Genomic DNA, 6,680 nt, shown 5'->3' with positions numbered 1-6,680 from the left:
GTAGTAGTGAGTGTGTGGAGGGAAGGGACAAAAGGTGAACCATGAGGAACCTCATCCTGGATGCAGAAAGTTATTTAAACGTTCAATGTAGCCATTTCTATCTCAATGTCAAATCATTTCTGGGTAACAGTTAAGTACCTTACTGTGATTGTTTTCAATTAAAATGGGAAAAAAAAAAAAGGCTCTCAGCAAAGGGCAATTTCTCTAGCAATAATTTTGTTAGGACTGTCTGGGGGAAGGGGAAACTGAAAATTGGTCTCTTAACTAATTTACCGCATGGTGATGTCACCATGGAAGGCCAAAAGTCCCTCCCACTAAAACAGGCAGAAATTTCAAGTGCTCTTTTCTAACAGCTCTTACACTGAAAGGGCTTATCATAATTTTCACAATTTCACAGTATTATTCCAAACTGATAGTGTGGAAATATATAAAACACAGGAAAATCAAGTTTTTGAGTGCACTGGGTCTTTAAAACAAATTATTCTCCTGCTACTTATATACAGTTGAAGTCGGAAGTTTACATACACCTTAGCCAAATACATTTAAACTCAGTTTTTCACAATTCCTGACATTTAATCCTAGTAAAAATTCCCTGTCTTAGGTCAGTTAGGATCACCACTTTATTTTAAGAATGTGAAATGTCAGAATAATAGTAGTTGAGAGAATGATTTATTTCAGCTTTTATTTATTTATTCACATTCCCAGTGGGTCAGAAGTTTACATACACTCAATTAGTATTTGGTAGCGTTGCCTTTAAATTGTTTAACTTGGGTCAACTGTTTCAGGTAGCCTTCCACAAGCTTCCCACAATAAATTGGGTGAATTTTAGCCCATTCCTCCTGACTGAGCTGGTGTAACTGAGTCAGGTTTGTAGGCCTCCTTGCTCGCACATGCTTTTTCAGTTCTGCCCACAAATTTTCTCTATGATTGAGGTCAGGTCTTTGTGATGGCCACTCCAATACATTTACTTTGTTGTGCTTAAGCCATTTTGCCACAACTTTGGAAGTAGCATGTTGCTTCAATATATCCACATAATTTTCCTACCTCATGATGCCATCTATTTTGTGAAGTGCACCAGTCCCACCTGCAGCAAAGCACCCCCACAACAGGATGCTGCCACCCCCATGCTTCACGGTTGGGATGGTGTTCTTCGGCTTGCAAGCGTCCCCCATTTTCCTCCAAACATAATGATGGTCATTATGGCCAAACAGTTCTATTTTTGTTTCATCAGACCAGAGGACATTTCTCCAAGAAATACGATCTTTGTCCCCATGTGCAGTTGTAAACCGTAGTCTGGCTTTTTTATGGCGGTTTTGAAGCAGTTGCTTCTTCCTTGCTGAGCAGCCTTTCAGGTTATGTCGATATAGGACTTGTTTTACTGTGGATATAGATACTTTTTATTTCCTCCAGCATCTTCAGTCCTTTTCTGTATGACGGCTGCTTGGTCCCATGGTGTTTATACTTGCGTACTATTGTTTGTACAGATGAACGTGGTACCTCTGGGCATTTGGAAATTGCTCCCAAGGATGAACCAGACTTGTGCAGGTTTTAAAAAAAAAAATCTGACGTCTTGGCTGATTTCTTTAGATTTTCCCATGATGTCAAGTAAAGAGGCACTGAGTTTGAAGGTAGGCCTTGAAATCCACAGGTACACCTCCAATTGACTCAAATTATGTCAATTAGCCTATCAGACACTTCTGAAGCCATGACATAATTTTCTGGAATTTTCCAAGCTATTTAAAGGCACAGTCAACTTAGTGTATGTAAACTTCTGACTCACAGGAATTGTGATACAGTGAATTATAAGTGAAATAATCTGTCTGTAAACAATTGTTGGAAAAATTACTTGTGTCATGCACAAAGTAGATGTCCTAACTGACTTGCCAAAACTAGTTTGTTAACAAGAAATTTTGTGGAGTGGTTGAAAAACTAGTTTTAATGACTCCAACCTAAGTGTATGTAAACTTCCGACTTCAACTGTATATATATATATATATATATATACAGTTTCAAAATCCCTTCCTCAGGTCACTGCAACTCAATCCCTTATGTTAGCGTTTCCCAAACTCAGTCCTCGGTCCCCCCCTTGGGTGCATGTTTTGGTTTTTGTCCCAGCATTACTACACAGCTGATTAAAATAATCTATAATTTTCCTAAGACTTACTTTTTTGCATGTGCATGTTCATCTGTTTATAATGAGTCCATTTCCTGTATGATGATAACTTGTGGTTTTCCCTTTCACAAAAATCTTAGTAATGAGAGAGACCTCAGTCAATCTTATTTTCTCTCTCGCTCTCTCTCTTTCTGTCTCTCTTGTGTCATTAGCACACGGTCATGTGTGCTTCCTGGTTCTAATTAAGTCTCTCATGTAACATTTATGTCTGAAGTGTATATAGATTTCAGAGAACCATGTCATTTCCTGGAACGTGACAACATTGCCTCGGTGTGTGCACTCAGAGCTCATATAACTGTATTGTGTTGCATTACTGTAATTTGCCACAGACGTAATGGAACCACTTAAGAAATGAAGAGATGCTATCTTCCAGCTCGGTCTCTAGACACTACACACATGTACACACGTAGCAAACACACACATTTTGAAATTATTGCATTAACACACTGTGTGGATGACTCTAAGCGTGACTATTATAGCCATTATCATTAGACCCATAATGATATGTCATATAGTTTGTATTGATCTCTCAAAGGCATCTACTATTCTGTGTGTTCTGTTCTGCAGAGTACTGTCCACACGTTGTTCTGTTCTGTTATCACGTTTTAGGGAAGACCCAGATGCAGACAGTGTTGAAGTAACAAGTTTATTACTAGAAAGGGGGGCAGGCAAAATGACAGGTCAAGGGCAGGCAGAGGTCGGCAATCCAGATCAGAGTCCAAACGGTACAGAATGGCAGGCAGGGTCAGGGCAGACAGAATGGTCAAAACCGGGAAAACTAGAAAACAGGAACTAGAAACAGAATGGAGCAAGGGGAAAACGCTGGTAGGCTTGACGAACAAAACGAACTGGCAACAGACAAACAGAGAACACAGGTATAAATACACTAGGGATAATGGGGAATATCGGCGACACCTGGAGGGGGGTGGAGACAAGCACAAAGACAGGTGAAACAAATCAGGGTGTGACAGTACCCCTCGTCTAGGGGAGCCACCTGGCGTCCTACCTGGGCACATACCTGGTTGACCGGGGTGCCGGCGTTGGAAATGAGCGATGTGGCCTGGGTCCAGGAGACAAAGGACTGAGAGAGATAGGTTTGATTCTAGACACATGAAAAGTGGGAAGTATACGGAGGGTACGGGGCAACAAACGATGAACAGCAGAGGGGCTAATGACCTTGGAGATGGGGAAAAGGGGCAATACACCAGGGGGGAAGATTGCTGGACTCCACCCGGAGGGGCAGATCCTGGGTGGACAGCCATACCTTCTACTATACCGGGGAGCCGGGGTCCCGTGGCGGTCCGCATGCTGTTGATACCTGGAAGTGGTCTTGAGAAGGACCGACCAGGTTCTCTTCCAGGTATGACGACAGCGGCGCACAAACATCTGGGCCAAAGGTATGCCGACCTTTTCCTCTTGCTCAGGGAAGAGCGGGGGCTGATAACCCAGGGAACACTCAATGGGCGAGAGATCCGTGTCAGAGCAAGGAAGGATGTTGTCGGCGTATTCGAGACCAGACTGCGAAGAGTCTTCTCCAGGTCTTGGTTTGCTTGCTCCGACTGGCCATCGGACTGGGGGTGGAACCAGGAGGACAGGCTGGCCGACGACCCAATGAGTGTGCAGAACACCTTCCAGAACTGGGACGAGAGCTGAGGACCCCGGTCGGAGACCATGTCCACTGGGAGTCCATGGATCCGGAAGACGTGCTGCATCATGAGCTGGGCCGTCTCTTTGGCAGAGGGTAGCTCGGAGAAAGGAATGAAGTGGGCGGCTTTGGAAAACTGGTCCACTACTGTCAGGATGGCGGTGTTGTCATCAGATGGGGGGGAGACCCGTGACAAAGTCCAAGGATATGTGGGACCAGGGACAGTGAGGGACAGGCAGAGGTTGAAGGAGACCAGCCGGAGCTTGCCGAGGAGTCTTGTTCTGCGCACAGATCGTGCATGCGGCGACGAACGCGGAGACGTCAGGAACCATGGTAGGCCACCAAAAGCGTTGTCGCACCAAGGTCAGGGTCTGACGGGAGCCCGGGTGGCAGGCAAGCCTGGAGTAGTGGGCCCACTCCAGGACCGAGGAGCAGACCGCGTCAGGAACAAACATCTGGTTATCTGGCCCCCTCCCCTGGGGTTCGGCTGGGAAAGCTGCGCCTCATGAACCTGCTTCCCCATTCCCTAGCTGAGTGTCATCGCCAGGCACGATGTGGGAAGGATGGTCTCGGGTTTCCAGGGTTGTAGCCGTGGGGCTATAGCGGCGTGCGAGCACATCCGGCTTGACATTCTTGGTTCCTGGTCGGTATGAGAGGGAGAAGTTGAAGCGGGTCAAAAGCAAGACCAACCTAGCTTGCCTAGAACTGAGACGCTTGGCAGTGCGGAGATATTCCAGGTTCTTGTGGTCGGTCCACACAATGAACGGATGTTCCAGCCAGTGCCTCCACTCCTCCAATGCCATCTTCGTGAGAAGCTCACGATTCCCCACATCTTAGTTCCTTTCCGTGGCGTTGAGGCGTTTGGAGAAGAAGGCGCAGGGATGTAACTTGAGGTCCAGGGTAGAATGCTGGGACAGGACAGCCCCCACTCCGACATCCGAAGCATCGGCCTCCACCATGATCTGGCGGGACGGATCAGGATGAACCAAGATGGGAGCTGTGGTGAAACAGTGTTTGAGATCCGGAATGCCCGTTCAGCAGCTGGGCACCACGTGAACAGAACCTTGGGAGAGGTGAGTGCAGACAGGTGGGAAGCCAGGGTGCTGTAACCCCGGATAAAGCATTGATAAAAGTTTTCAAATCCCAGTAAACATTGCAGCTGCACCCTGGACTTAGGCTGGGGCCAATCCACCACCACTCTCACCTTCCCGGTATCCATCTATACACTCCCTGCAGCGATGATGTACCCCAGGAAGGGGATGATGGAGTGATGGAATTCGCACCTCTGCTTTCACAAAAATCTGGTTCTCCAGGAGGCGTTGGAGAACCTGTCGGACGTGGATCACATGTTCTTGGGTGGAGCAGGAGAAGAAGAGGATGTCGTTGAGCTAGATGAAGACGAACTGGTTCAACATGTCGTGGAGAACATCATTAACCAGAGCCTGGAACACAGCTTGGGCGGTTGTTAGGCCAAATGGCCTGACCAGATACTTGTAGTGACCGCTGGCCGTGTTGAAGACAGTCTTCCACTCGTGCCCTTCCTGTACCCGCACCAGGTGGTAGGCATTCCGTTGGTCCAGCTTGGAGAACACCGTGGCCCCCTGGAGCGGCTCGAAGGCCGAGGAGATAAGTGGTAGCAGGTAGCGGTTCTTCACCGGGATGACGTTAAGGCCCCGGAAGTCGATGCACGGGCGCAGGGTTTTGTCTTTCTTCTCCACAAAGAAGAACCCTGCGCTAGCGGGCGAGGCAGAAGGACGGATGAACCCTGCAGCTTGTGAGTCAATGTAGGTCTCCATAGCCTTGGTCTCCGGACTGGACAGAGAGTACAATCATCCCAGGGCGGAGTGGTGCCTGGAAGAAGGTCATTCCCGCAGTCATAGGGTCGGTGGCCCGGGCCTTACTGAACACCTCCCAGAGGTCCTTGTACTCCGCGGGAATAGCGGAGAGGTCCAGAGCAACTTCCGAGACCCCAGGAAGACATCCTGGGGCAGGCTGCGCTGACTTCAGGCATTGAGCGTGGCAGAACGGGCTCCCGCCCTTGATGGCACCAGCAGTCCAGTCTATGATGGGCTTGTGTCTCTGGAGCCAAGAGAATCACAATACCATGGAACCTGAGGAGACTTACTGAGCAGGAATTGGTCCGTCTCGCTGTGGTTGCCTGACACACYTAGGTTGATGGGGGTGGTACTGTGGGTGACCCGGCCTATAGAGCGCCCGTCCAGCGCTCTAACGTCCATGGGAATGGAGAGGGGCTGAGTGGCGATGCCCACCTCAGACACCAGGGTAGCGTCCATAAAGCTCTCATCGATGATGAGTCGATGAGAACCCGGAGAGATTCAATTGGTTCCCCCACAGCAACATGGCATGAAAAGGAATGCGAGTAAGGGGAGAGGAGAAGTTCTCCGTATGGCCCACCAGAGTACGCGTTCCTACTGGTGAGCCTGGTCTTTTAGTGGACAGGTGGAGACGAAATTACAAGTAGTCCCATAATACAGAAAACTCTTAGTGTGAAGCCTGTATAGCCATTCGGCTGGAGACAGCCTAGCTCTGCCTAGTTGCATTGGCTCGGGAAGAGGTGAATCAGCAGACTTTGGAGACTCTCAGGGGAACTCGGGTTCTCTTGGCAACGGAGAACTCACAGACTTCCGGGATGCCTTGGAAGCGAGTCGGAATTCTTGGGTGGGCGAGTGAAATCAAATCTCTCCTTCCTTCGTTCCCGTAGTCGCCCATCGATCCGAATGGTGAAGGCGATGAGCGAGTTGTGATCCGTCGGTAGTTCCCGGGCTGCAAGCTCATCCTTTACTTCCTCCGAAACTTTGTGCAGGAACATGTTGAACAGCACTTCTGGGTTCCAGCCATTCT

The sequence above is a fragment of the Salvelinus sp. IW2-2015 genome, linkage group LG6.2 (assembly GCF_002910315.2).
Source record: "Salvelinus sp. IW2-2015 linkage group LG6.2, ASM291031v2, whole genome shotgun sequence".
NCBI lineage: Eukaryota > Metazoa > Chordata > Actinopteri > Salmoniformes > Salmonidae > Salvelinus > Salvelinus sp. IW2-2015.
The sequence above is the reverse complement of the archived record's forward strand: the minus strand, read 5'-3'. Positions refer to the sequence as shown.